The 27,154-nt window shown below is 38.4% G+C and overlaps 1 long non-coding RNA gene across 5 annotated transcripts in view; it reads right to left on the bottom strand.

Moving 5' to 3' along the window:
* The window catches only part of LOC108409208 (uncharacterized), a 94,201-nt gene that overhangs the window by 46,544 nt on the left and 20,503 nt on the right, over window positions 1–27,154 (bottom strand). For all 5 annotated transcript variants that reach the window (XR_012132669.1, XR_005054302.2, XR_005054305.2 and 2 more), the window contains one exon: window positions 14,113–14,230. This is a non-coding gene — a long non-coding RNA (uncharacterized lncRNA). The remainder of the gene's footprint in view (window positions 1–14,112; window positions 14,231–27,154) is intronic.

Below are 27,154 nucleotides of genomic sequence, written 5' to 3'. Positions count from 1 at the left end.
CTATTTACATACGGCTCCTAGTCATATAGATAACTCACAGAATCAGGATGTAAATTAAACTCATCAGTTCCTCACTGCCTTTTCTTCAACAGCTCATTGCACAATAAAATATTTGGCTATTGGAAGATCTATATCAATATTCTTTATAGATGCTGTAAATAATCAGATCTTTTCCTCAGTACCTAAAACACACTTGACAATATATTTTCAGTTTAAAAATCTAAGCTTAAGGAGACTATAAGGACAATATTAGTGAAACCGGCAGAGGAAGGACCTCCAAAAATTTTCTACTCTATAAAAGCAATGAGAACACTGGCAGAAATTGTCACAAGCAGCTTTTCAGAACTCTATTAATTGATCAAAGGCTTTAAGCAATCGGGGAGCATTTTTTCAAGAAAAATGACTGCATCTTGGTAAGCCTTGTGGCATTTTAACTTACACTATTACCATCCCCTCTGTAGTTTTATGGTAGCCATGAAACAATCAGAACTAAAACCAACAGACTGGCAACCACTAAAGAAAGTAGAAAGGGACTGATATTTGTTCAAAACAAGATAACCAAAAGCTGGGGTAAAGGGAGTAAAAGAAAAAGCTGAGGAATAATTTCTATGGGCCTTTGAAGTAGCCTGACATATTCCTGGGAATTTAGAAGGCTATGCAGGTATATAAGGTTGTATGCAAGCCCAGACCTGTACACATGACCAGGAAAGACCTGAGAAGGTCTGTAGTACTCACCTCTGGCTAATCTTGAGGGTTTATTTAAGCAGGAAGTAAAGGGTAAAATAGAGTTGTAAACTGCCTGGTTGAATGTTGAAGGCATGATCCAACACACACACAGAGGCCTTTTGCAATTTCTGGAAGACTTAATTGTTCCAGGCATCTAAGGGAATCTAATTATTTGCTCACTACTATACAAGCAGAGATTTCAGTGGCCATGTGTAAAAGAGAAAACAGTGTTTACAGAATTAATTTAGAAAAAACAGTAAACAACAATAAAACCTGAGGAGTAAGGAGAATCTGCTTTCCATAACTGCTAACATAAAATTAATAAAAATGTCCAACTTCAACAAAAAAAAATGTCCAAACTTCAACAATATGCAAAGAAACAACAATGTCTGACCTAACCTACAGGAAAAAAAAATTAGCCATTATAAATTATCCCTGAGGAAGCCAAGGTGTTGGATGGCCTTACTAGACAAAGACCTTAAATCAGTTTCTAAAATATATTCAAAGAAATTTTTTAAAAGTCCAAAAAACTAAGGAAAAGTATGATTTCTCATCAAATAAAAACTATCAATAAAGATATAAAAGAAATTTACCAAGTAGAAATTCTGGACCTGAAAACTACAATAACCGAAATGGAAAATTCACTAGAGTGTCTCAATAACAAATCTGAGTAGGCAGAAGAAAGAATAAGCACATTTGAATATAGGTCAATTACCCAGTCTGAAGAATATAAGGGAAAAAAATAGAAAAAAAATAAACAGAACCTCAGAGATGTGGGGAAGACCAACAAGCATGCTGAGATAGGTATGATGGGGGTGCCTGAAGGGGAAGAGAGAAAGAAAAGGACAGAAAGCATATCTGAAAAAACAATGGACAAAAGCTTCCCAAATTAAATGAAAAACATTAACCTTTAACTTCCAAGAAGTTCTACAAACTCCAAGTATGATGAAATCAAAGATATCCACATTTAGACACATCATAATTAAACTGTCAGAAGACAAAATCAAAGGAGAGAATCCTGAAAGCGGCAAGAAAGAAGCAACTCATTATATACAAGGGATTCTTAATAAATTTATCGGTTAAATTTTTATAAGAAACCATGGAGGCCAAAGATAGTTGGGCAACATATTCAAAGAACCAAGAGAAAAAGACTGTCAACCAAGAATTCTTTATCGAGCAAAAGTATACTTCCAAAATGAAGGAAAAAATCAAGATGTTTCTGGATGAATAAAAATTAAGATAATTCAATAGTAGCATATCTGCCCTACAAAAATACAAACCAATTCCTTCAGGCTGAAATGAAAGGAAATTAGACAGTAATTCAAATCCACATGAAGAAATAGAGTACCAATAGAGGTAAATCTATAAGTAAATATAAAAGTCAATATAAATGTATTTTTGTTTTAAACTATTTTTTCTCATATCTGATTTAAAAGACAGCTATATCAGTCAATTATTATAAATCTGTATTGATGAATTTACAATGCATAAAGATGTACTAAGGCAATAACAGCACAATGTGGGGGATGGAGTTATAAAGGAACAAATACTCTGAAACTGCTGTTATTAAGTTAGTATTAATTTAAACTGGATTGTTTTAAAAATAAACTTTCAAAGCAACTAAGAAAATAACTAAAAAATATGGTAAAAGAAATTTCAGGGAAATTGAAGTGGTACATTGGAAATTATTTAACACAAAAGAAGGCAGTAATAGAATGGAGGAAAAAAATACATAACACATACAGTAAACAAAAAATTGGTATATAAATCCTCTCTGATTAGTAATTGCAGCAAATATAAATGGATTAAACACTTCAAATAAAAAGCAGAGTGGATTTTTTAAAAACCTTGGTCCAAATATATGGTAGCTACAAGAGACACACTTTTGATTGAGAGATGCAAATAAGTTAAAGAGAAAAAAATTTAAAAAGATAAATCATGTAAACAATAGACACAAGTGGAAATGGCTATATGGGTATCAGACAGACAAAATAGATTTAAAACAAAAATTGTTATTACAGAAGAGGACATTATTTTATATATGCATATATGTACATAATAAAAAGTACCATAAAGAAGATATAATACTTGTAAGTATACATGTACACAGTAACAGCCCCAAGACACATGAAGCAAAAACTGACAGAACTGTATGGAGAAATTCAATAACATAGTTGTGTCAATACACTATTTCAAAAATGGGTAGATCGACCAGGCTTAACAGGCATCTGTAGAGCACCTCACTAAGTGACAGCAGAAGAATATTATTCTCAAGTACACATGGAACCTTCTCCAGATAGACCACATATCAGGCCATACAACAAGCTCAACAAATTAGAAAGGACTGAAAGCACAGGAAGCAGGTTCTCCTATTAGAATGGAATTTAATTAGAAATCAATACAGAGAAATATGTGGAAATTAAATGACACATCCTAAATAACAAATTGGTCAAAGAAGGAATCACAAGGTTAACTGAAAAAAACTTTAAGATGAAAGAAATTAAAACACAACATACCAAAACTTATGGAAAGCTGCTAAAGCACTGCTTAGAGGGAAGTTATAGCTATAAACACCTAAATTTAAAAAAAGAGTAAGATCTCAAATCAATAACAATCTTCTACCTTATGGAACTAGAAAAAAAAAATCATACCAAACTCAAAGCAAACAGGAGGAAGAAAATAACAAAGAATAGACTAGGAATTAATGAAACTTAGAATAGAAAAAACAGAGAAAAGCAATGAAAGCAAACTACATGTAAAATAACTCACTCTGAAAATAACTTGAAGATGGACAGAGCAGATTTTCCACAACTAATGACAAAGAGAAAGCCACATTGAAAGGGTAAAGGGAGAGAGCCAGGGTCTGCATCCAAACCCCTCCCCCATTCCAGCCCGCAAGCAGGAGGGAGCAAGGCACACACACAATGGAATATTACTCAGCCATAGAAAATGAGGAAATCCTATCATTTGTGACAACATGGATAGACCTTGAAGGCATTGCCATAAGTGAAATAAATCAGATTACTCTATGATCTCACTTATATATGGAATCTAATTTTAAAAAAAGAATGCCATAAGTGTGGGGAGAGGAAATCCTGGGGCAAAATACCTCTAAAAACCAAAATCAGTCAAAGGGAGAAATAAAGTTTAAAATTCATTTATTGCTCACAAACTGTAGTCCTGGGCTAGCTCTCTTTCCTGCTCCAGCAGAAGCAAAACTGGCCCTCCCCCTCACCTCTCGGGTACAGATAAGCCCCCTGTTGCCCAGGTAATCACCCAGTTATATGGAGATGAACTTCTCTCCACCCCTGAGGAATGATGCAAATGCACTAAAGCCATACTTCTTTCCACCTCTGAATGCCTATTGATATGCAGATGTACTAAAAGCCAGGTGAAATATTCTGGAAATACTACAATTTTACCCCAATGCTAAACTCAGAAAAGGAAGTCAGATTTGTAGTTATCAGTGGTGGGGGCTGTGGAGAGGGGCAATTGGAGGAATGTGGTCAAAGGTACAAAATTCCAGTTATAAAATAAATAAATACTAGGGATACGATGTACAACATGATAACAGTTAACACTGCTGTATAATACACAGAAAAGCTGTTTAAAGAGTAGATCCTAGGTGCTCTCATCAGTAGGAAAAAATTTTTTCTTTCTTTTTAGTAACTTTATATGGATTTTACTAAACCTATTGTGGTAATCATCTCACAACATATGTAAATCAAATCATCTTGTTGAATTGAATACCTTAAATGTATATAATGATGCATCTCAATTATTTTTCAACAACAATAGAAAAAAAAGACAGAAAAGGGTGAAGATAAAAAGCATAAAGGCTTTTATACATAATGTTCATTAAGACATAATAATGTTCAACAAATATTAAGGATTAGTATTATAGCTAGTAGAGTATCTGGCACCTGGTAAGCATTTAACAAATGATAATTATTATGTTACTTAGTAATAAATAGTATTTTATTGGAGTGATACCATGAATAAAAATGAGGGAAAAGAGTGTCTGCCTCATCCAGGTAAATGGGGTCTTGGTATAACACCAGTGAAAATAGGTGGCTCTTTGGGCCACTTGAAACATAGTTCACAAGGTTTAGCTAATTGATTCTAATTCCTTCAGTAGCAATTTCATTTAGAGTGTTGCAAATGGCTGCCTATATCAGGTAATCACTAATAAAAGCCTTCCAAACACCTCTAATCCCATCAGCAGAAAGCTCTTTCTCTCAAAGCTTTACTACTTCAGTAAAACGTGATTGATTTAAGGTAGACTTGAAATCAATAAACTACAGAGGGAGGAAAACATGACCATTAAAAATATAGATAAAAGCTGTTCTGTGTTCTTTCCTTTTCTCCACCTTCAAAAATTCTATTAAGGGAAAATGAGTATTAGCAGTTAGGAATAAAGATAAGCCACCAGACGTACAAGACTCCCGTTCCTGTGGTTATCACCTACTGATTCTCACCTGCCACCCATTTATTTGTGCTTCTAGTCCTGATTCACTGCTCCCCTTTCTATCTCTACTCCTGTCACCTCCCTGGTGATTTCAAATGCACAAGATGATCTACGCAAAGCCTTGTACTGTCAGATCTCTGACCACCACCTTACCTCTGCCATCATGTCCACTGTCATACCCTAACCCTAATCACCTGAGGATTTTCAGCTTTATATTCCCGGACTACCATCTCTTAGCCTTCCAACCCATTTACTCCCATACCATCAGTTCTCTAATCCTGGCAGAGCCTGTGACCTACTGACTTAACCACTATTCCTCTCCCCATCACAACCCTTTTGTTATCAATTCCCTCATTACCTAACTTAGATTCTATGGTTCATTATATAACCACTCCTTGGCAACCACATTGAAACCTTTTGCACAGCTTTTCCTGCATTGTCACCTGGAAAATGCCAACATTAGTTAAATATAAGATTCTGTGTGCTATATGCCTGCAGCCCAGAAGCTGAACATGGCTAGAGAAAACCACACACCAGTCCCTATTGGTGCCCCTTTGAATGAATGACCAAAACCTGCGATGGGCAGTCATCTCAACCAAACAATTGTACTGTATTACTGAGACTGTTTCCCAACTTAATCTCTTTCCTTAAGCATCCAACACTTTCTAACCCACTCATTTTTAATTCATGGAGAAACAAAAACAATCAGATGAGCATCCTTCAGTCTCCTTCCACCAAATCCACCAGCCCACTCTGCAGCTGCACCCCCTACTCTGTCTGCCTTCTCTCTTGCTAAAGTGGACAATGAACACCAGCTCCCATAAGGGGTAAACGCCCCTTCCTGTGCTTTATATCCCCTACTCTCTAGCCTTCACAACAACTTTTTCCTGCAATATGTTCCTTTCTCCTGCATCGTCAATCTCACTCTCTTTACTAGATCATTCCCATCAGCATACAGATATGCCTTAACAACACCAGCCTTTAGAAATAAAGTCCCTTGACCCCCACATGCCCCTCAAGCCCCACCCCATTTATCTGCTTCAGTTCATAGCAAAAGTCCTTGAAATAATTATGCATAGCTGTATTCCCACTGCCGCCAGGCCATTCTCTCCTCCAGCCCCTTCAAGGAGGGTCTGGTCTTCATTTCTTCATTGAAACAATTCCTAGTGAGGTCACCCAGGACTTCCTACATTGCCATTTCCAATAATCCCTTCTCTGACTTACCTAAGTTTTCTATAGCAATTGACACATTAAAAAAAACAGGTTTATTGATGTATAATTTACAAATGATAAAATTTACACATCTTAAGTATACCATTTGATGAATTTTGACAAAAATATATATACATATATAAATAACAGCCATGATCATAATCAAGATATTGAACATTCCTGTCCCTCAGAAGGTATTCTTATGTCCTTTTCAATCAATCCCCACAACCATTCTGCCCCTAGACAACCACTGATATATTTTCTGTTACTAGAGTTTAAATTTCTCTTAGTTTCATATTAACAGAATCATATATAATGCTCTCTTTTTTGTGACTTATTTTGCTCAGCATGTTTTTGAGATTTATTTATGTTATTGTGTGTATCAGTAGTTTGTTCCTTTTTAGTAGCAAGTTGTATGGACTAGTGAGGAGTATGGACAGACCACAATTTATTTATCCATCTGCCTGTTGATGGACATTTAGGATATTTCTAGTTTGGGACTTCTACAAATAAAGCTGCTATAAACATTCATGTACCAGTCTTTGTGTGGATGCATATTTTCATTTCACTTGGATAAATTCTTAGGATTAAATTGTAGGTCATAAAGTGATATTTAAATTTGTAAGAAATACCAAGCTGTTTCCGAAGTGGTTGTACTATTTTACATTCACACTAGTCATAATGAAAGTTCAGGTTACTCCCTACCAACACATAGCTTTTTAATTTTAGTCATTCTGATAGATGTTTTGTGGTATCTTATTGTGATTATAATTTGCATTGCCCTGATAAATAAGGATGTGGAACATCTCATGAGCTCGTTGGAAATTTGCAAATCTCGTTTTTTGTGAAGTGTTTATGCAAATCTTTTACTTTATTTCTTAAAGGCTGTTTGTTTAATTATTGAGATGCAAGATATCTTTATATTCTAGGTAAATTCTGGGTCAGATACATGTATGCTGAACTTCTTTCATACTTACGGCTTGCCTTTTCTTAATGGTATTACAGAAGCAGATTTTAATTTTGATGAATTTCATTTTATGACATTTTTTCCTATGAGTCATGCTTTTGCGTCCTATCTAAAAATTACTTGCCTATTCCAAAATCTCAGAGGTTATATTCTATGTTTTCATCTAGAAGTTCAGTAGTTTAGATGCTTACATTTTGCCCATCATTCATTTTGAGTTAATTTTGTGTATGGCGTGAGGTGAAGGTTGAAGTTTTTCTTTTCATACAGATACCGGGTTCTAGCACCTTTTGTTGAAAAGACTATCCTTTCTTCGATGGATTACTCTTCTTTCCTTTATCAGGATCAACTGACAATATATGCATGGGTCTATTTTTGGGACTCTATTCTGTTCCTTTGGTCTACAAACGTTGACACCTTTTTTCCTTACTTGGTTTCTGTGATGCTGTCTTGTCCGGGTTTTCCTCTTTGGCCATTTCTCAGCCTCTATTCTCTGCATCCTTTGCCTGGTTCTCTGCTTTTATAAATGAGGCATCCAGGACTTGATCAGAGACTCCCCTCCTTTCTGTCTGCACACTCTCCCTCCAACAGAGCAGTAGTAGGTGCTAATTAGAAAAAAGGCCTGGGCTCAGAAGTGGAAAGAGGAGAAAAATGATGTCTTAAAATGCCCAGCATGGGTAGAGTCTGGGAGGTGAGAGAGAATATGATACTTGGGAATGGAGTATAGCTGACGTCTAGCATGTGAAGGAAAACAATAGCATGAGATGTGGCAAGCGGAAGTTTAAGAACTGTCCTGTAGGCTGTGCCAAGTTAGTGCTTAAACCTGAGAGCAATGAGGAATTGGCATAATCAGATATGTATAAAAAATAGTATTTAATGGTTGTATATAGTAAATAAGCAGGAAGTCATTGAAATGAAGTTTGTGAAGAATATTTTTGCCACTTCAGAAAATCCATATTGCTTCATTTGAAAAAAAAGATCTGTATGAACGACATGAAATTTATGTTTTAATGTGAGCATTTAAAAAGACTAAAAGAAAAGTATACCAAATTGTTAACAATAGCTATTCTTGATTAAGATTGCAGATGGCTTCGTTTCCTTCCTTTCACTTTTCTGTACTTTCAATTTTTTTTAGTTTGTCTGTATTACTCTATAATATTTTTAAAAACACATTAGAAAATAATTGTCTTATCTTTAGAAGCGGTACAAAGTCACTGTTAAGAATAATTAAGCTGAGTGTTATCACCATTATAGCAAAGTAGGAGACTCGACCCCCCTTCCACCCACAAAGATCAACAATTAGACAGCTTTTCACAAACAAAAATAGCTCTCAGAGAGTTCAGAGTCCATTTAAGATATTTCAACAACACAGTGGAACAAAAATCTCTGAGCATAAGCACAGAAAAAAAAGAAAGGAAGAACAAGATTATTTTGGCTTCATCATCCCCTCCCCCAGGCCAACAGTGCGTGGGTGGCAAGAGGCGACTCCGCAGCTCAAAAGAGTTCCCCTAGCCAGGAAGGAGAGAGAGGGCAGAGTGACCAGCTCCCCCGGCCCCTCTGGGCACTGCACCCAGAGTGCAAAGGCGGAGACTTACAGAGAGAACCAGACAAGCAAGAACAGGGCCACCAGTATCAGCCAGACAGCATAAGTGGCTGTGGCTCTGAGTGACCTGCTTTGCGGAGACACCAGCAGCATTTACCACTGAAGAAACAGCATCCAGGACGCCCTAAAGATTTTATCACTGAGGGTCTCCCTCGACAGTTTTCCCAGTTCACAGACGACAGCCATTTGAAGTCCTCCTCACTCCTTCCCCAATCCCCACCCCAGCCCCAGGGGTGCCAGCCTACTCCCTGGCAGCTGAGCCTACCACTGGGCCCACATTTGAGGCTAGCTACTCCTTCCAGTTGTGCGCCTGCGTGTCCCTGATCCAACTTCCAGCAGCAGCCTTCACTAGCACCTGCAGGCCCACGGGGAGATCCTGCAGGCGCAGGAATAAACACCAACAACCAAGGCCCCTACGGTTGTTTGGGGACCTGGATACAGCTCTGTTTCCTTGTACTGGCCTGCATTTTGGGGCTCACCTGCAGCTAGCCCCTTCAGCTATGCATCTGCACGCCCACAGGCTGACTCCTGTCACTGGCTTCCACTGCTGTGCTGTGATGGCAGGGTGACCTTGTGGCCACAGCGTGCATGCTGACAGCTAGACCTAATAGTTGGCCCTGGCACCTTGCTTCTGGCCCCAGTCACCATTAATATGTGTGAGTCTGCATCCAGCTCCTGCCATTACAACACGTCTATAGGTGGCTCCCAAACCACCAGCTCTGGCCACCACCACTGCCTGCTCTGGTCCCTAGCCACTGTACCTAGAGGTACCACTGAGGATTCCAACAGGCCTTGCAACCACTGCAGACTCTTTGCAGTCCTCGTCTAGAACCACATAGTTGATGTCATAGACCCAGCAGCCTGAGATGATGACATCATGACCCCCAGACCTGGACCATAACAAGCCCCCATGGGTGTTGCCTTGCACTGCTGGACCCAGGGTTACAACAGGCTCCAGCATGCCCCCCACACAAGGCTTTCCTTATCAAAGTCAGTCCATAAAGTCTAGAAGAGGTCACTATTTCTTCAAATGCACAGACATCTATGCAAGGCTAGAGGGGTCATGAAGAATCATAGAAATACGACATCCCACGGGAATGCAATATATTTCCAGTAAATGATCCCAAGGAAAATGGGGATACATGAATTTCCTGAGAAAGGATTCAAAATAATTATTCTCAAGATGTTCAGAGTGCTACAAGAGAACACAGATAAACAATTTAATGAAATCAGGAAAACAATACAAAAACAAAATGAGATGCTCAACAGAGGCAGAAAACAAAAAAGAAACAAAGAAATTTTGGAGATGAAAATATTATGAGTGAACTGAAGAATTAAGTAGAGAGCTGCCATTACAGACTGGACCAAACAGAAGGAAAAATCAATGAATCTGAGGGCAGATTCTTTGAAATTATTCTGTCAGAAGAACAAAAAGAAAAACAATGAAAGGGAATGAAGAAAGCCTTCAGGACCTATTAGACATGATTAAAAGAAATAATCTATGTATTGTTGGAGCTCCAGGAGAAGAGAGGGAACAAGGGGCAGAAAGCTTACTTAAGAAATAATGGTTGGGAACTTCCCAAAACTGGGTAGAGATATGGACACCCAAGTTCATGAAGATGAAGGCTAGGCCACCCCAAAATTTCAGGCCTGAATGATCTTATCCAAGGCACATAACAAAACTGCCTAAAATCAAAGACAAAGAGAGAATCTAAAGAGCAGCAAGAGAAAAGAAGCTTGTCATTTACAAGGGAATCTCCATAAAGCTATCAGCGGGTTTCTCAGTAGAAACCGTACAAGCCAGGAAAGAGCGGGATGATATATTCGAAGTGCTGAAAGAAAAACACTGCCAACCAAGAACACATTATCTGGTAAAGTTGTCCTTCAGAAATGAAGGAAAGATAAAGACTTTCCTAGACAAACAAAAGCTGCGGGAGTTCATCACCACTACACCTGCCTTATAAAAAATGTTGACCAATAATGAGTAAGGAAATTCAATCAAAAAACCTCCCAATAAGGAAAAACCCATAACCAGATGACTTCATGGATGAATTCTACCAAACATTTAAAGAAGAATTAACATCAATCCCTCTCAAAGTCTTCCAAAAAACTGAAGAGGTGGGAACATTTGCAAACTCATTTTACAAGGCCAGGATCACCCTGATACCAAAGCCAGACAAGAACACGACAAGAAAAGGAAACTACAGGACAATATCTCTGATGAACATAGAAGCAAAAATTCTCAAAAAAAAAAAAAACCACCAAAAATAAAACACTAGCAAACTACATTTAACAGCACATCAAAAGGATCAGACATTATGAGGAAGTGGCATTTATCCCTGGGCTGCAAGGATGGTTCAACAGTGGAAGTCAATAAATGTGATACGCCACATTACCAGAATGGAAGAAAAATCAGCTCAGTAGATGCAGAAAAAGGATTTGACAAAATTCAACATTGCTTCATGATTAAAAACTCTCAACAAATTGGTATAGAAGTAACAAAATTAATAAAATTTCTCAACATAATAAAGCCCACATATGGCAATTCCACAGTGAACATCACTTTCAAATTATAAAAGGAATAAGTTCTGGAAATCTAATATATAGCATGATGACTATAGTTAACAATTCTGTATTATATACTTGAAAGTTGCTATTGAGCAACATTTAAATGTTCTCATGATAACAACATGGTAATTATGTGAGTTGAAGGATGTGTTGACTAGCCTTATTGTGGTAAACATTTTGCAATATATACATGTATTAAATCACCATATAGTACATCTTAAACTTACATAATGTTATATCATAATGTCAATTATATCTTAATGAAGCTGGGGGAGAATAATTAAACTGCAAATTTCTCATGAAACAAAGTTTGAGTCTTATCATTCTGTTTATTTCTAGCTCAGAGCCCAGGGTTTGGTAGATCTTAGGCACAGCAGATGAAGAAACAAAATTTTATGGAATCTCAAATGATCAGTTGGTAGAAAACAAAATTTCTGAATTGAAAGAACTATTCCCTAGGAACACTCCCTAGGGACATATAAATCCTAACACCTGTGTCTGGTTCAAACTAATGTACTCTGCTGGGAATACATCTTACTAAATTATGCTTTTAAAATATTTGTTTATACTTTCTCAGCTTTTGATAATGTGGTGTAAATGAATGAGAGAATATTTTGAAATGGTCTGATTATTTATGAAAAATACTCTACTTACATAAATACAAATTGCAGTTAATTATTTTTCTACTCCACACTGAGTCCTGAGCCAGCTTTTAAAATTTCACATATAAATTTGCTCACAAACTGGTGAGCCAAATAGATAAAGCAAAGGCAGTCAGCCAGGCAGATTTACATCTGGATACCCTGTAGGACTCTGGGAAAGTGTGGCAGTTTCAGAGGCAAATTTATTTGTGCAGTACAGATGTTCACGAACAGTTTGTAACACAAATTGCTATTACAGTGTGTCATTCTCATTAATTTAGAACCAGATCAGTTTTATCCAGTTACAAATGGATAAAATGTCTGTCCATTTCAGGCTTTCAATTATATATACATATATACTAAAACACAATAGTTAACATTATATATACAGACATGTACCTTTATGTGTATATCTATCTTAAAAATGTATCTACTTTAACTCAGGAGATAAAATAAAGATATGAATGACTGCAGTGCAAGGGTCTGTCTCCCTCTCTTGGAGGGAGCACTTTCTTAGTGTATTTAGGTGTTGGTATTATGTGGATCCCTGAATCAGCCCTTAAAACAGCTGCTACTTAATCCCCTCTTCTGTTTTCTGCTCATTTCATACCTGATCATTGCTGAGACTAACCTCTTATGGCCCAGAGGGTCTCCATGGGGTTGGACTCAGTCTGATGCTGTGGTGACCATCAGTATGAGTACTTTTATCTTTTGAATTATTTTAAGAGAAATCCTTATGATAGGCTTCATTAGAACAAAGAATATGGATATTATTTCTAGGGATTTTAATGCTTATTATCAAGTAGGGAACCAAAATGAATTGAGGAATAATTCTTTAAAATGTTGAGTTTACCTGTTATCTTGAGATAGACCTGAATTAAATATTATACTTCCTGTTTTTTTCTTATTTAACAGATGTGATTGGTATTTTATAACTGGATTTGTGTTATTATGATTAAGAATATTAGATTTTAATATATTTATTTGCTGATTTTGTGGTGATATACTTTCATGTACTTATTGATGAGGTTTACAAAGTATGTATTAAGTACATATACATATATACATCTATTAATTGCATTTATGATACTCATTACATATTAAATTTGTAATTTAATGTCTAATTGCATATATATAGATAGATGGATATATTTTTCCACTTTGTCATACTGCTTGAAATTTGTTTTTCTATCAGTACTAGATTTAAAATGCATTTAACATACAGAAGGAATAGTCCCATTTCCTTACTCTCTTCTGTTTCTTCTTTATTATTTACCATCTTCTAGTAAAATGAGGGAAAATAAAATCCCTGACATGACTCTGAATAAGAGAAAAAATAATTATAAAAAGAGAAAAATTTAAAAAAGAGAGAAAAAATAAAAAATAAAAAAGGGGGACATAACAAGTATAGCAGGGATTTAGAAAATAAAAGAATATTGTGAGCAACTTTGTGGTTAAATCAGAAAACAGACAAAATGGACAATTTCCTGCGAATACAAATGTTACTAAAAGTGACTCAAGGAAAAACAGAAAACTTCCATGTATCTAAAACCATGAAAGAATTTAAATTAAGAGTTTACAATTTACAATCAATAGGGTAGATAGATACATAGATAAAAAGCCCACCAATTTACATGTAGCTTCTAACTCATAGCATTAAGTTTCTAGATGAAGCTTCAGGAGATAATGAATTTCTAAAACTTGACCTAAGACTGATCTTATTAAAATTTGACAAAGTTCTGTGACGCCTCTCTTCTCTAGTGCCCTATGCTACAGGTTGAATATTTGTGTCTCCCCAAATTCATAGGTTGAACCTTAATGTGTCAGTATGAAAAGGAGGGGCCTCTGGGAGGTGGCTAGGTCATGAGGGTAGAGTCCTCACGAATAGAATTAGTGCCCTTATAACAGAGGCCCCAGAGAGATCTCTCACCTTTTTCTCCATGTGAGGGTACAGCAAAAACAGACGGCCATCTGAGGACCAGGAGGAGACCACTCACCAGACACTGAATCTGCCAGTGCCTCCGTCTTGAACTTCCCAGCTTCCAGAACTGTAAGAAATAAGTGTTTATTGTTTATAAGCCGTTTTTTTTCTTACAGCGGCCTGAATAAACAAAAACACCTAAGCATGTGCTTATTCTGTTTAATGGTTAATCCAGGGTTCTTTATCTGCAATAGGCTTACCTAGATTAATGTTTTAATACTATTCATGTTACATGCCATGCTATGCACTAAAAGTTTATGTCTCCCCAAAATTCATATGTTGAAATCCTAATCGCCAATGTATGACATTTGTAGTAGGGCCTTTGGGAAGTAATTAGGTAGTGAGGGTGGAGCCCTCATAAATGAGATTGGTGCTTTTATAAAAAGAGATAGGACAGAGACTGTCTCTCTCTGCAAGTGAGATACAGCAAGAAGGTGGCCATTGTAAACCAGGAAGAGGGCACAACTTCACCATGCTAGCACCCTCATGTCAGACTTCCAGCCTCCGGAACCAAGAGAAATAAATGTTTGTCGGTTCAGCCACCCAGTCTGTGGTATTCTGTTACAGCAGCCTGAATACAGTAAGACACTCTACCACACAAATATGAGTATACAGAATTCAATCCTTCTTACGAATGTCCATTTTCTGAATTATATTTACTTTTATAATTAAAATAGTCAAGAAATTCAACTGGAGAAGGGTACTCAAGATCTAGCCTAGACAATGTGTCATTAATTTACTGAGGGGTTTTCTTACTGTTCTGTTGAACTATGCATCAGCATGTTTTCAATTGGAAGTATTAGAAAAGGCATCCAAACCAATTTGCCTCAGACAATGTAACATTGACTAGCTGGCATTTACACAAAGTCCAGAGACGGAGCAGCTCCCAGGGTTGGTTGGCTGAGCAGATCAACTGTGTCTTCAAGAACACAGGCTCTTCCCATCGCCTTGCTCTGTGACCACAGGGTCTGCGTCATTCCATGTCTGATTCCCCTCTGGTTTATGGGACAGCTGCCAGTTACAATAAGGCCCTGCTACTTCTCTATTTATTTCCAGTAGATGGAAGAAACCACCTCTTCCTAAGCTACCAAATAGAAGTCTGTATCTTCTAGACTTACATCCCCAGCCAATTTACATCCCCCAAGGACTAGGTCCTTGAAGCAGTAGCTGGCTTCCCAACCAGGGTCCATCAGCGGAGCCCAGGTCAGTTCCCCAAAGCCCACTGCTGCCACTCAACGGGAAGGGGAGTGAATGTTGAGGGCTGAAACACTCCGTCTACTACAAAAGATTTGCTCAGAAAACACATTTTTACTGCTCCTTGTTTGTACGTTCATTCTGGAGTTTGCTAAGATAAAAGGAATTATAGGAATTACAGTGTTTTTTCCAGTTAGTGTCTGAAGTACATCTTTGCAAAGGTTATGTGCCAGTCTGAGAATTCAGGCAATTTATAAACTATCAAGACTCAAACACAAATAAAAAGTGTAAAAGCGTAAACTGACTTTTTTCAACCTAATTGGGAAAAAATGTTGGTTGTCACATAAATCATTTTAAGCCAAAAGTTGTAGCTAAATATTAAGGGTAATGAAAATGTCCAAAGACACACAAGAGAGATTCCCATGAGAACCCAAGTTTGCCCTACACCACAGCTGCGAGGCTTCAATACTAAGACATAAAATCCATTAGAAAGCATCAGTGTTCTTTGTCTGCAGGAAGTTTATCAGTGTGATAGCATCCACATGTATAAAATACACATCACTTTCTCTCTTGAAAATTTGCATGAGGAAGGGATACATGCACATTGTAACTAAACTCTACTAACATCAATTAAATAGACAGTTAAAAACCAAAATGTAAGTCTCTTTCTTACTTACTTTCCCCAGAGTCACTTTTCTTAATCTGAGGAGATAGATTTCTTGTGTCCTTCCCCAAATATTCTATAGATATGAAAACATCCCTTTCAATGGGAACACACACTGCACACAGATCTGGATCCTGTTCATTTTCATGTAACAATATATTCACACACAGTGGCCTAAATTCTGAATAGCTGTGTGAATAGGGCTCATGACCTTAAAGTAGGAGGGCGGGCAGCATTTAGTTTAGACGAGGAATGGTGCAGGCACGCGTTCTCCAAGGCTTAGGCAGGGAAGGTGCACCGAGGCACAGGAGGCCTAGAGGAAAGCTCACAGCACCTGAACTGAGGGGAGTGATCTGATAACAGAGGTAAAAGTGACCAAATACAGGAGGCTGGGGCCTCAGAAATTGCCTAAGGTTGATCTTTAATCTTTCAACAAGTTAGAGATAAACTGAAACATTTTACCATGTGCTTCTGAAAACAAAGAGTTTTTCATTTGAATTACAAAGATTTTTTTTTTCTGCTTGTGTACATGGTTTCTGAATGGGCCATTCTGAACACAAAAGCCTTACAATCCAGTGTCTTCCTTTAGTGAATCCCTGTATTCGAGATTCTCAAATTCACCACCAGATGGACCTCTTTCATATTTTGTCTTCCAGGAAAGAACGTTTTATATTCAGTGAGGTCTTCCTAACAAGGATTCAGACAAGATTTGAGTTCTTTAAAACTGAAAACAAGATTTTAAAACAAGATCTTAAACAAGATTTGAGTTCTTTAAAATTGAAAATTCATTCACAAAAAATTTGAAAAAATGTACTCATACACTTAAATAATGAATAAAACATACTTATATACTTAAATCATCTTAATAATTTAGACCACTGAGCTTTTTCTCCTTTTTTTAAATTGCAATCTTATGATGGTTTCAAATACACAACACAGTGGGTCAACGTTGGCCCATATTATCAAGTCCTCACCCCCTCCAGTGCTGTCACTGTCCGTCAACGTAGTGAGATGTGACAGAATCACTAACTGTACTCTCTGAGCTGTACTAGTTACCAACCTATATTGTGATTGTGGATTACTGGGCCGCTTAACCCCCTTCTCCTACCCTCCCCTCCCCTCCCCAGCCCTTCCCCTTTGGTAACCGCTAGTCCCTTCACAGACCACTGATCTTAAAATAATGAATAAAATGTACTCATACACTTAAAAAATATTCATAAAAACAAACACCTGTATGTTTAACCTCTGGGCTTAATAAAACACAACCCAATAAATCTTTTAAGCCAACCATATTCCCTCTCTGATTTTCTCCCTCTCCTTCCCCTCCACATGAAACCATTATTCTGAATTATAAATTACCAGCTACTTCAACAAATATTTTTACAATATATGGTGTATCCAGGTCTTAAAACTTAAACAAAAGAACTCATATATGTATTTTTAAATGGTTTTCTCATGCAACATTCTACTTCTAAAATTCATCCCTGTTGATATGAATAGTTCTATGCATTTTTTAAAAATTGCTCATTATATTGGGTTGTATAAGTAGACTAAAATTCATTTTCCCAGTTTACTGATTTTGGACTTGCCTTTTTTGATTCAACACTATAATGTCAAGATTTTCATGTTCATTTGTGCAGCTAAAATTGAACATGGACTAAACACTCTCTATATAATATGTATCTAATAAATCCAGTATCGATCTTGGGAGTTTGACCATTTTTTTCTGCTGACTTATTTATTTGGATTTGTTTGTTTGTGTGTTACAGTAATTAAAAAAAAAACTGTAAGTGCATGAGTGCATGATGTTCCCTTGGTGGAAATTTTCTTAAAATAATGTTTTGTTTTTGTTTTTTTTCCCTCCATGCTAATACATCTTTAGTCACAAGGAGCTCTGCGCTTCTCTCATCTGGAAATCATTTCACCCATTGCTCTGTTTCACTAATCATCTCTGTGGCGAGGCAAATATTCTTTCTTTGCAGCAGGGAAATCTATGGTTTGTTTTCTTCTCCAATGATGAATCTGCTGGAAAGCCTGGTGGCAAAGCTATTGCCACTGGCGTCTTTCACATAAGCCACAGCAAGAGTCAGGCTGTTTCTCTGTTGGTGATCACATCCATCTGTCCCAGGTTAGCACTTTCAGTCAATATGCATAGGGCAGCAGAACCTGATGAAATGGCCAATTGATCTGGTTAAGTCCAAATCAGTCTAGAAGATGTCAGTCTGGGTGGTGCCCACAAAGACCTTTCTCATTTCACAGAACTTATAGTTGGCCTCCTCAAATGTAAGTTGGTGAACAGCAAAGTGACCTCTGAAATTTTCATCACTCTTGTCATTGTTGATGACACCCCTGAAACTGGCAGGGTATCCTAAATCAGTGTGCAGGCTGCCATCAGTCCTAAGGGACTACTCTGTGCATATCTCTATTTTCTCTCCTGACAGCACCTGTCTGTTCCTTACTAAAATGATGAAAGGGAGCCACTTGTTGAGCCCTGTGAATGCAGGAAAGGCAAAAATTTTAGTTAGTATGTCCTCCGTCCAATGTCTGGAGCTGCTACATACTTCAGGACCATGAGTCATGACTGTTCTAGGCACAGAAAGGGCTGAAATCAATGTTTAACATGAATTATGGAGAGATTTCCTTTGCTTTTGCCAGGCATATAGGAGCAATAACAGCCTATGGTTACTTTAAAATGAAATCTTGGCTTGGTGGTTTTGAGACCAGGTAGGGAGCATGAGCTATGTCTCGAAACCAGCCTGAGTGTGGGCTTATGGATCAAAATTCTCAGAGGAGATTCTGTCTTCTTTCTTTTTCCCTCTCATGCTAGAGTCAGGCCCAAACACGTAAGTCTCCCTTTGAGTGGTCAGTTTATGTGTCAACCTTTTCTAGAGTTCTGACTTATACTAGAATCTGACTTTTGTTGGAGCCAGACTTTGTCTCCTACCCATTAGAAACCATTAATATCTCATTTACAGGACTTCCAACTTGAGTCACAGGACATTGTGACCTCTACCCCAACAATAACAACAAACCAGATAAACTACAAAGTCATCATTTTTTAAACTCACCAGAGACCCGAGGACAGAAATAAACCTAACTAAACTAAAATCCAGAACTAAAATCTAGAAAGTGAAGAGCTCTATTCTTAGGAACATATATGTTTACAATTGTTGTCTTCTGAGGGATTAGCCCTTTCATCAGTATATATTGTCCTTTGTCTCCAGTGACAATTTTTGTGTTACAGTCTAATTTGTCTGACAAAAAGCCACTCTTTTTGTCATTGTTTGCATGGTATATCTTTTTTCCCTCCATCCTTTTATTTTCAAACTATTTATGTCCTTTAATATGTGTCTTTTTTGAACAGCATATAATTGTGTGATTTTTTTTCAAATACAGTCTTCCAATTTCTGCCTTTGGAGTATTTAATCCATTTATATTTGACATAATTACTAATAAGACAAGACATACATCTATTGTTTTGCTATTTTTCCTATATATCTTATGTCTTTTTGTCTCTCTATTCCTTCATTGACCTTCTTTTGTGTAGATATTTCATAGTATGCCATTTTAATTGTCTTGTCATTTCTTTTACTACTTTTAAAAATTACTTTCTTAGTGGTAACACTGGGCATTATAATTAACATCTTAATTTGTAGAGCTTAATTTTAATATATAAAAACAACTTTGCTCTTATATAGCTCTATTCCTTGTCCCCTTCTTTGTGCTGTTACAATAATATAAATAACATCTTCATACATTGACTATTAATCAACACAGACCTATAATTTTGGCTTTTTGCAGTTATCTTCTAAGTTATATAAGAGAAAAAGTGTTACAAGCAAAAACTATGTGTCTACTGTCTTTTATATTTACCTATATAGTTGCCTTTACTGGTGCTTTTTATTTGTTCATGTCTATTTGAATTGATCTCTAGTGTCTTCTTATTTTTTGCCTGAAGCACTCCCTTTAGTACTATTTGTAGGGCAGGTCTGCTAGCAACAAATTCTCTCATTTTCTGTTTATCTGGGATTGTCTTCATTTCTTCTTCATTTTGGAAGTGCCATTTGCTGGATGTAGCATTATTGGTTGACATTCTTTTTACTTTAAGCACCCTAAGTATGCCATCCTACTCCCCTCCAGCCTGTGTGGTTTCAGATGAGAAATCAGCTGTTAATCTTGTTGACGATCCTTCATAAATGGTGAGTTGCTTATCTTGCTGATTTCAAGATCTTCTGTATTTGGCTTTTCACAATCAGATTATGATGTATCGCGATACGAATCTGTTTGAGTTGATCTTATGTGGAGTTTGTTGAGTTTCTTAGATTTGTAGATTAATGTGTTCCATCAAATTTTGGAGATTTTCAGTCATTATTTTTTACAAATATTCTTTCTTTCTCCTTCTTTCTCTCTTCCCCTCTCTACACAGTAAAGACGTTAAGGAAGATAGTTTCTCATCAATACCCACAGGCTTTTCCTCTGATCTGAGAGCTGAGAGTTATACATTATCAGATTGAAGAAAGTTAATACACTACAACATTCTATTTTAGTTATTAATGTTATTTTTTTTTCTGAAAGATATAACCAGGAAGAATTGCAATAAATGAATTTGTCATTTAGATAACTAATCTTCATTCTCATTCAACAAATATTTATTATTTATTCATTGATACAGTACAAAGTATTCCATGGTGTGTAAACTGCACAGTGAGGTAGCCAAGGGCTCTATTTGGTTAATAATAGATTGTTTAGAAGTGGGCACACGAAGTTCAAAGAGTCATGAATAATGTTCAAACCCTCCTTTGGGACAGAAATCTCAATGAATTGCAAGGGCCAGCCTAATCTAAAACAAAATTGCTTTCTAGTTGGCCCTTTAATGCTATGGCTGTATAAAAACCCAAGTCAACGAGACTTAAAAATAGCATCCAGGACTAATTCATGTGAGAATTAGGAAAAGATAAAAATATATCTTCAGGCAAAAAGAACTCTTCTTGTGAAAAAACCTAGTGAAAATACTTCAGACCTTGCCTTAGCATGATTAAGCCATAGTCACACTGCATAAAATGGATGTAGGTGTAAGATGGGGTACTGTGCAGAAATCCCCATGTGTCCATTATAGTCTCCTTGTTGTCTGTGCAACATACACATAAACAGAAATGAAATTCCTCAAACTTCCCCTAACAATTCATGAATCCTGATTCTGTGGGGGACATACAATTTTCGCATCTATTTTTCTTGATCTGTTTACCATATAGATTTTTAAATGTCTTCCATCTAAGAAATACATTACAGATCCCTCAAATAAGCACAAATATCAATGGTTGAAGGAAAACAAGTAAATAGCAAATATATAGGAATAATAGTCCCAAACATGTACTGTCTTCAGGATACAAATATTAAGTTAATAATAGGACTGGTGAAACTTGTGGTCATTAATTTATTGACTTGACTTTGTGACAATGGAATAATTTGGTGAGCTAATATGGCCAACCCAATTTCTACCTGTGAGGAAGAATTTCTCATAATACAGCCCATTTCAAGTATTGATTTTGTATTAGCATCGACTATTTAGTGGCGAGTAGTGAAACACAACTTGAACTAGTGCCAATCCCTAGATCCAGGGAACACTCACATTGCACATACTCAGAAAGACTTCCAGGAGGAACATTTTACAGATAATCTCATAGTTTCATACTACATGCTTTGTCTGTAGAATGTCAATACAACGTGCTATGTTTCTCATACCTCAGGGAATGTAATGAAAAGAGTTCCTTCAACTTTTGCTTGCACAAAGACAGGCACACATTAGGGAACTAGCCCTGAATACGGTTTAGGTTCAACATAGAATCTACTGAGCCCATTTTGAAAAAGACAGATGCACCCCTATGTTTATCGCAGCACTATTTACAATAGCCAAGACACGGAAGCAACCTAAGTGTCCATCAGTAGATGAATGGATAAAGAAGATGTGGTACATATACACAATGGAATATTATTCAGCCATAAGAAGAAAACAAATCCTACCATTTGCAACAACATGGATGGAGCTAGAGAGTATTATGCTCACTGAAATAAGCCAGGTGGAGAAAGACAAGTACCAAATGATTTCACTCATATGTGGAGTATAACATCAAAGAAAAACTGAAGGAACCAAACAGCAGCAGACTCACAGAACCCAAGAATGGACTAACAATTACCAAAGGGAAAGGGACTGGGGAGGATGGGTGGGAAGGGAGGGATAAGGGGAAAAAGGGGGCATTATGATTAGCACACATAATGTAGGTGGGGGGCAGGCACGGGGAAGGCAATACAACACAGAGAAGACAAGTAGTGATTCTATAGCATCTTACTATGCTGATGGACAGTGGCTATAATGGGGTGTGTGGTGGGGACTTGATAATGGGGGAAGTCTAATAACCATAACGTTGCTCATGTAATTGTACATTAATGATACCAAAAAAAAAAAAAAGATAGAATCTACAGAATGACTGCATGCATACAAATTGATACAATGTGAGTAATTTTTTTCCACTAGATGCTTTCAATATTGCTACAGTCCAACTATTTCCAATATGTTCACTTGGGATTTCTGTATTTGCTATTACTTATTACAATCTTTGTAATGCTCCTAATCAATTGTGACCTGACACAATCCCACAAAACTAACCAAAGAAAGGGTTCATAGTTGGCATTCCCCTAAGTATGTTCTTCAGATACTAAGGAGCAAACCATAGTAGTTAACAATGTTAGGAAATGTTGGCTTAAGAAAAATGATGGTTCTTTATTGCAGGTTTCCTCAGGCTTGTAAATACAACTACACATACTATAATTCTCTAAGAGTGAGTTAGAGTTTTTAGATTTTCTCAAATGTAATTGGCTGTAGAATCCTTTATGGACAAGTCATGTCATAGCACCAGCATCCCATGGAATATTTTGGGAAATGTATATTTAGGCAAAATGCTGGGGTCTGTTGTCAACTGAGGACCATTTCCTTCATCCTTTCGTGCTGTCAGCTGAAGGACCCGTGAGCGTGGTTGAGAAGCCTTCTCCCCAGTCTTGCCTCCAATGTTCTCCAGCAGTGTCTCAGCTGAATGTGCTGTATTGACGGAGGCATCACCACTTTTCCTGAATAATTTGGAAGCGTATGCATTATATATTTCCAAAAATCCTTTGCCAGGGAGGGTTTCAGCTTAAATTCCACCAATACAAGGCAGTTGTATGACATTTGAAGAATAGTAGAGTTATGGAAGCCATTATTCACAAGCTCTGGCAGGTAGACTTGTGGGCAGAAGACAGATACCAGCTTCCAGGCAAGCTTCTGTGAATTTTCTGCCGATATCAACTTTCTACGATTCTACATTCTTCACTTCTCTACAAGATTACAGCCATTCTCTCTGACCTTCACTCCCTCCAGGTCTTCCTGTAATTTTTTTAGGCATCCAAATACATTTTGATTTCCTGTCTGAATACTAATTAATAAAGAATTCAGTGTTGGTATTGGTTCTAGGAAACAGATCCCCAAGAACTGAAGATCATGTAGAATTGGTTTCTTACCAGGTTCCACATGTCATCAGTGATGACCTCACTAGTGGAAAATGAAACATTAGTAATTCATGGCATTCACTGAAAAATAACTACTTAAAAATCATTACCCATAGCTGAAGCAATAGAAATGGGAGTGAGAACTCCAGTAACTGTGGGGGTGAGCGAGCTGCTTCAGACTATGCTGAGGTCTCGTAAAAGTAAAAGAACAACCTGAGGGTTTTAAAATCATGGGTCAAAGCATTGCTAACGAACCAGAGAACATCTAGGTGTCTTTTGAAAAGTCTCTTACCTCTTGATATATCCAAAAAACAAAACAAAACCAGCTTTAAATTGTGATACTAAGGCTTGTAGAATTACAGTATACATTATGGTCACAGCCCTGTCAAGTCTCTTTTGTAAAGACGTGGGTGTTGATTGAAAAAGACTGGGATTTTCAATAGTGAGATGATGACATTCGTGCGCATTCCAATGACGCTGAGAACCTGAACGGCCCTCCCTTCTAGTGGAGTTGGCCTAGCCTTTCCACCCGAGGTTGGCCTCCCGGACTTGAAGAGCCTGTAAGTTTCTCCCTTAAAGGAGATTCGGATTCTCCTCAAATGCACCACCTCTCGTGTAACTAGAGTTGTACCCTATCACCATTGAGGGCAGCAATTGGCTTTTTTCTATTCTTAAAGAGCCACATAATTAATAATTTAGCCTTGCCAGCCATATAGTGTCTGTCACAGGGACTCAATGTGTGGTGCTGCAAAGGCAGATACAAGTACCATGCTTTAAAAAATGGGCAGTTGTGGGAGCCAAGATGGCGGCGTGAGTAGAGCAGTGGAAATCTCCTCCCAAAAACACATAGAGCTATGAAAATATAACAAAGAAAAATCTTCCTAAAATAGAGACCACAGGACACAGGACAACATCCAGACCACATCCACACCTGCAAGAACCCAGCACCTTGTGAAGGGGGTAAGATACAAGCCCCAGCCCGGCGGGACCCGAGCGCCCCTCCCCCCGGCTCCCGGCGGGTGGAGAGAAACCGGAGCGGTTTTTTTTTTTTTTTTTTTTTTGGCGAGCGCTTTTTGGAAGCCTTAGAGGGACGGGCCCCCGTTGCTGGGGAGGCAGGGTGGCGGGACCGGTGAGGAGGTGCCTGGGAACGGCGCCGGAGGACAAAGAATATCCCGCGTTTCTCCCTGCGAAACCTAGGGGCGGGTGCCTGAGACCGGTGCCTGAGGACGGAGGAGGTCGCGCGTTTTTCCCCTTTTTTTTTTTTTTTTTTTTTTTCTCTTTTTGGCCAGCGCTTTTTGGAAGCCTTGAAGGGACGGGGACCCCAGTGCTAGGGAGGCACGGTGGCGGGACTGGTGAGCGGGTGGCTGGGACCGGCGCTGAGGACAAAGAATATCCCCCGTTTTTCCCTGCGGGACCGGTGGGCGGGTGCCTGAGACCGGCACTTGAGGACAGAGGAAATCGCGCGTTTTTCCCCTTTTTTTTTTTCTCTTTTCTGCGAGTGCTTTTTGGAAGCCTAAAAGGGACAGGGACCCCGGTGCTAGGGAGGCAGGGCGGCGGGACTGGTGAGCGGGTGCCTGGGACCGGCACCTGAGGACAAAGAATATCCCGCATTTTTCCCTGTGGGACCGGTGGGTGGGTGCCTGAGACCAGCACCTGAGGACGGAAGAAATCGCGCGTTTTTCCCCTTTTTTTTTCTCTCTTTTTGCCAAGTGCTTTTTGGAAGCCTTGAAGGGACAGGGACCCCGGTGCTAGGGAGGCAGGGCGGCAGGACTGGTGAGCGGGTGCGTGGGACCAGTGCCTGAGGACAAAGAATATTGAGCGTTCCTTCCCTGCGGGACCGGTGGGTGGGTGCTTTTTGGAAGCCTTGAAAGGACAGGGACCCTGGTGCTAGGGAGACAGGGCAGCAGGACCAGTGCGCGGGTGCCTGGGACCGGCACCTGAGGAAAAAAAAAAAAAAATCGCGTGTTTTTTCTTTTTTTTTTCCTTTCTGTTCCCTCTCTCATTGTTGCTGTTGTTGTTTTGGTTTGGAGAGTGCTTTTTGGAAATCTTAAAGGGGCAGGACAGGTCACTTAGACCAGAAGCAGGGAATCTGGGGATCTCTGGGCACTCTAACCCCCTGGGCAGCAGGGAGCACAAAGGCCCCTTACGGAGATAAATAGTCTCCTGGCTGCTCCCCCTCTAACGGGGCTCCACCATTTTGGAGGAACAGCCCCAGCCAGGCCAAGCCCACAGCAACAGTGGAGATAAACCCCAAAGCAACTGGGCAGGAAGCAGAAGCCCTGTCTGCACACAGCTGCCCAGCACAAGCCACTAGAGGTCGCTATTCTCCCAGGAAAAGGCTACAAACCAACAAGAAGGGAAGCTCTTCCAGCGGTCACTTGTACCAGCTCTGCAAACTATCCCTATCACCATGAAAAGGCAAAACTACAGGCAGACAAAGATCACAGAGACAACACCTGAGAAGGAGACAGACCTAACTAGTCCTCCTGAAAAAGAATTCAAAATAAAAATCATGAACATGCTGACAGAGATGCAGAAAAAAATGCAAGAGCAATGGGATGAGATGCAGAGAAAAATGCAAGAGCAGTGGGATGAGATGCAGAGAAAAATGCAAGAGCAGTGGGATGAAGTCCGGAAGGAGATCACAGATGTCAGGAAAGAGATCACAGAAGTGAAACAATCCCTGGAAGGATTTATAAGCAGAATGGATAAGATGCAAGAGGCCATTGAAGGAATAGAAGCCAGAGAACAGGAACGTATAGAAGCTGACATAGAGAGAGATAAAAGGATCTCCAGGAATGAAACAACACTAAGAGAAATATGTGACCAATACAAAAGGAAAAACATTCGTATTATAGGGATACCAGAAGAGGAAGAAAGAGGAAAAGGGATAGAAAGGGTCTTTGAAGAAATAATTGCTGAAAACTTCCCCAAACTGGGGGAGGAAATAATCGAACAGACCATGGAATTATACAGAACCCCCAACAGAAAGGATCCAAGGAGGACAACACCAAGACACATAATAATTAAAATGGCAAGGATCAAGGACAAGGAAAGAGTTTTAAAGGCAGCTAGAGAGAAAAAGGTCACCTATAAAGGAAAACCAATCAGGCTAACATCAGACTTCTCAACAGAAACCCTACAGGCCAGAAGAGAATGGCATGATATACTTAATGCAATGAAACAGAAGGGCCTTGAACCAAGGATACCGTATCCAGCACGACTATCATTTAAATATGATGGTGGGATCAAACAATTCCCAGACAAGCAAAAGCTGAGGGAATTTGCTTCCCACAAACCACCTCTACAGGGCATCCTACAGGGACTGCTCTAGATGGGAGCACCCCTAAAAAGAGCACAGAACAAAACACACAACATATGAAGAAGGGAGGAGGAGGAATAAGAAGGGAGAGAAGAAAAGACTCTCCAGACAGTGTATATAACAGCTCAATAAGCGAGCTAAGTTAGGCAGTAAGATACTAAAGAAGCTAACCTTGAACCTTTGGTAACCACGAATCTAAAGCCTGCAATGGCAATAAGTACATATCTTTCAATAGTCACCCTAAATGTAAATGGACTTAATGCACCAATCAA

The sequence above is a fragment of the Manis javanica genome, chromosome 6 (assembly GCF_040802235.1).
Source record: "Manis javanica isolate MJ-LG chromosome 6, MJ_LKY, whole genome shotgun sequence".
Taxonomy (NCBI): Eukaryota; Metazoa; Chordata; class Mammalia; order Pholidota; family Manidae; genus Manis; species Manis javanica.
Note: the sequence above shows the minus strand (reverse complement) of the source record. Positions and strands in the feature narration are given on the sequence as shown.